A 5010-nucleotide genomic window follows, 5' to 3' on the forward strand; every position below is an offset into this window, starting at 1 on the left:
CGTCTACAATGTAAGCCATAGTGTAAGCAACGAGGAGAACGTACTGATGCAAAATATAGTTTTACCAACTACTTAGAGCTTTGCAGGATCTTCACTTTTGGTACACATGGCATCCCACCAAGATCACGATAAACATTTAAGCAATAATAAGTTGGTCCGCTACACGTAAAACAACGCTCCTAGATTCAATAGAGCTAGACTCGCAAGGCGCATAACCTTCAACATTTACTAGCAATTGAAGGTTCCACTGATGTTTGAATGAAACGTACACGAATGTTGTATTTTTCATAATACAATGAATATATAGTTAGAAACCACAACCATCTAGTTTAAAAATAATATTTCACATTGAGAGGGGGTGCACCGTTCCTGGAGGTACTGCAATACCAGGTCGATGCGTGGAGTGGACGGAGCAAGCCCCTATTCCATCTCCCTGTTCCAAAAATCAATTTAATATATGGTCCCCGGGTAGGGGACGTATCAGATATTAAACTGATAAGAACAGATACTACACTTGATCTTAGCCAAAAGGCCGAGAAGCGATACCGAGAAGATCGACATGTAAAGGACTTCATTCGTCGTCGTAATCTTCACGATTGCAGTGTTCATTGTAACCGGTACATATTTCTTTACCAGGACGCCAGAATAGTTGCGCCTTCACGTGACATTACCTACTAAACGTTTTAAAATAATTTAATCACTTTATATTTCGGGCTTTGAAATAGATGTTTTGAATAATGCCTTAGGCGAGGCAACCACTCAACCAATCACAAACGAGTACATAGAATATAAGATGTACAAATAATATGAATACGATTTAAGGCAAAGTGTACGGATAGGGTGTATGAATTAAAGCATCTGAAACACTCATCACATAGGTGGTTGCAAAAAAATAGCTGTGGTTCCTATTTTAACGTTTAATCGTCGTATAAAAATGGGGATCCCTCCACCTAGTGGATAAATGTGATACAACAATGTAAATACAGCGCTGGTCAGACTTTAGACTGTCATACAGCACTTCCTCTGTTAGAACTAGAAAATGCTGAACATATACCAAAATTCTAATTAAATACATTGATTGAAACACTGAACAAGCATGATACATGGATATTTAATTAAAACCACTGACACTCAAAACCAAAAGCCTTACTAGGTCTACATGGCAAAATACATATGGTAAGGTATTGTATATCCTAAAATCTGTATTTCTGCATGCACGGCAACATTAGTATATTAACCACAGCAAACTACTATGCATTGCTGTGACAACGCACAGGGACCTTGCTGGATTTTAATGTGGTAGTAGTTTGCAGTTCTGGTGAAAGTTAACATTTAAACTCAATAGCCAATGAAATTACATCCCTGCCACCCCTGCTGCTCTGAGCAACATGATCAATTTCCTATTTAAAGAACCCGGACTGCATACAATCACAATATTTTTTTTGTTTGTTTGTGATGAATACACTACACCATGACACCATGAGGAAAACTGAGGAAATTGTCAGGAACTATTTTGGCTTAGAATTACAAACTTCTCTGTAAATAGTACATAAATGTCTGGTAACATTTACTATTAATTCTCTAAAACACATGTTTAATAAAACTACATTAAAGTCAATGTGCGTTATTTTATTATTTACTTTAGTAATTATTAACTACTTTCATTCTTTTATGCATTTTATTCATATTTGTTTCCATTGTGCAGTCATGAAGTTTGAACCAGGTTTACATTCCATTACTAGTTGTACACTGTTATAACTGTATGTGACAAATCTCGTTGAATCTGGATCAAAATGGTGGTACATAAACTTTAGCATTATAGCAACTTTTCCCCCCCTTATGCTTGTGGAATGGAGCTCGTATTTTTAGAGACTAAAGATGGCATGCTTATCAATAAAATTCTAATACCACTACCATCTTAAGCATGTCAACCCAAAATGTTGCCACATGTACATCCCTCAACTGCTGAAAGTACGACCACTACTTCTGCTGCAGACAAGTTATTTTTTAACATCATATCAGGGGAGAGCGCGAACGCAGTCCCCCACTACCAGAAATTATGCAGTCGAGATTCCCACATTTGGGGAATTCGCAGGGGTCAGCACAACCGGAGTGCAATGGCTGAGCCTCGCCCTGGGTGAACCACCTTCTTGATCATGGTATCTCCCCTGCCAGGTAAGTATGAGTTGCTACTGGCAAGCGAGGGTACTAGACTAAGTGACATACATTTCACATATATGTCGTGCTATAGATTGGTTACTATAAAACACATAGAACAATAACACATTCATAGACACGTTATGCCTGGTGACTGTATCAAACAAAAAGTATGCAATGTTTGAAATAAAACAGAAAACAAATTCTATTCTGGCTATACCATGATGCACCAGTTACCATGACGTAGTCCATCGCCTACGCAAAGCAACCCATGTGATCATCTTGATGAAATAGCAGAACAAGTAAATTGTCCTGAACTACAGTATACAATAGGTATACACCTTTATACAATGCAAGGCACCACTAGCACACTACCAGCACACACATTCCACCATTATTATGTTTTTTTGTTTTTTTAAGTAGTCAGGAGAATCATATCACTGAATTGTATGGGTCAGATAGCTGTCAAGCTAGCAGCATGCATAGCCTATTGTTTATATTCAGACATTCTGTTATTGTCATAATAGATCAGCCTATGAAAGGATGGGGCACTTCTAATAATAATATGACTTTAAACGTACATTGTGCAACAGGTGAATATATATACACATATTTCTACATAATGAAATATAATATACTTTTCCAAACTATTACAACCGGAAATGGTGTAGTCCAGCTCTTAAACGTTCCGACTAGCCTTAGCAACCAGCTTAACATTGGTTCCGACACGCACAAGTAGCCTACGTTATAACTGAATTTGACAATAAAGAAACGTTACCAATACAGAAAATCATCCGCTCATTTGTTGTCTTATATTTTTATTTGTCGGTTTCTTTTTTAAAGTTTTAGATTATATAATTCAACACATAATCTTAGACCTGCGTTTTTTACAAACAGTTGTAAGCAGTAACTGAACTCACTGCAGTTGTGTAGGCTAGTCCAAAATCTGGACGTCGAAGAGTCGGCAGATAGAATAAGACAACAGGCTTGTCAATTGTCTGAAATGTCAGTGGTCCGAGTAGCCGACATAGGACTACAATTGAGTTATAATGCAGTTATATTTCATACCACATCTGGGCGGACATTATGGGTCTCAAGAATTCAGAAGAGTCTCGCTGTCTGATGCGATACAATTTTCCCCCACAGGGAGGAGAAAAGTATTTTCTAACTAGACATGCGGCAGGTCTAAACACTTTGTATTATTCATTTATTTCAATGGCGATTTTATTTTGCAGCGAAATCTCTAAATTAATTACACGTTAATAGCGTAGATGTAGGCCTGATTTTTCATTTGATTGAATTTGCTTTTCCAAAATAATTAAAAGGTCGTGTAGGCTAAACCGTCAAATACGACAGATTTAAAATCACACCTAAAACGATGCTCAACGAACAAACTTAAATGAATCACTCAAATAACTGCAAAGAAAAACCCAACCCTTTGCAGGCCACCAAGCTGTTTGGCCACCGCAACCATCCTAGCAGAATAAAGTTGGATATGCCTAAATTAGGCTATTGAATACCACGTGCTAATGGTATTAGAAATCAAGCAACTACCAATAAAGTCAGAAATGTCACGATTAGCATGTCAGGTACTTTCAGACTGTTTTGCAAGAGGACATAAGCCTAGTCTAACGTAGCCGAAGTTCGAAGCCATTCGAAAAAAAAACTGTAGGCCTAGCGTGTAATTTGACAACTTGTAGGTCTCAAAGCATTGTAAGGAATATTACAGGCCTTACTTAAGGTATTCCTGGTATTATATAAATAGTATGCAATCATTTTACTATGTAAATTCCACACAGGATCCAGCTAGTCACCTGAAGCGCACGTGCACTGGTTCCGCACGTCACATAAAATGAAGCTCTAAGGATTGCCAACAAGGATCAAATATTGTAACTCCAGCTAAAATTGACACCAGGGTCTTTTTCTGCATTTTAAACACATCAAATAAGCTGTGGAGACAGTATTTTCGTTGATAAACCACTACAGAGCTTGCTCCGGTATAGCCCAGTGGATTAGCTAAGGGCCAGCGAAACGCTTCCCAAATTGCATTTTTTTAAACCAGTAATATTTTTCAAAACAGCACCAAACATCGTCAGTAGCTTGCTCAGGGCCCCTTCACATAAAACGAAGCACCAACAACGTAGTTAGCGAACCCGGGGTTTATTACAGAAAACTGTTAATAACACTTACCAATTGACCCCCTGCAGCTCCTCCAACCACAGCACGAATAAGATTACCCAAACTTGACAGTACAACGAATCCTTGCACACTGTATTTTTTACAGTCTGGTTCAATTTTCGCTGGAGTTACATAATTAATTTAACCCTTAAACAGGCAAGAGTGAAAAAAATAGTAGCCTAGTACAGTGTTTTTCAACCACTGTGCCGGGGCACACTAGCGTGCCGTGAGAGATCATCAGGTGTGCCGCAGAAAATTACCCAAATGTCACTCACTGGTCCAGAAAAGCAACTGTCGCATCAAAGATTTTATAACCACATGTTCTCATTGATTGTATGATTGCACTATTTGTGGTATGCAGGCATTGTACAACAGGGCCCCATATCCAGTATTCACAGAATCATCACATATCCAGTTCATAACAACAATTAAACTAGATGTACCGCAGAGCGGTACAAAATATAACCGCCGCCCAGTCCAGCACATTTTTTCCAAAAAAATAAATCACGCTGAAAGGCCTATATGATTTTAACTGTCTCACTAAATTGCATTATCCACACTCAATTCTCACTGGTATCTGCTAGACAACAAGTACCAAAACATGATTAGTTCATAGATTTCACATGTAAAATTCATTTTATACAACCCCACCCCCATCTTGCCTGTTCATAATTC

The 5010-nt window shown here is 38.1% G+C and overlaps 2 non-coding genes across 2 annotated transcripts; both read right to left on the reverse strand.

The window, feature by feature from the left end:
* Positions 1–353: 353 nt before the first annotated feature.
* On the reverse strand, positions 354–544 carry LOC143119714 (U2 spliceosomal RNA). Its single transcript, XR_012986317.1, has one exon. It is a non-coding gene; the product is annotated as a U2 spliceosomal RNA (small nuclear RNA).
* A 1475-nt stretch (positions 545–2019) lies between these two features.
* On the reverse strand, positions 2020–2183 carry LOC143119713 (U1 spliceosomal RNA). Its single transcript, XR_012986316.1, has one exon. It is a non-coding gene; the product is annotated as a U1 spliceosomal RNA (small nuclear RNA).
* Positions 2184–5010: the final 2827 nt, after the last annotated feature.

Source organism: Alosa pseudoharengus, unplaced genomic scaffold (assembly GCF_046254945.1).
Source record: "Alosa pseudoharengus isolate Yale_2024_CS ecotype anadromous, Long Island Sound unplaced genomic scaffold, YU_APseudo_1.1 YU_APseudo_1.1_scf_12, whole genome shotgun sequence".
Classification (NCBI taxonomy): Eukaryota; Metazoa; Chordata; class Actinopteri; order Clupeiformes; family Clupeidae; genus Alosa; species Alosa pseudoharengus.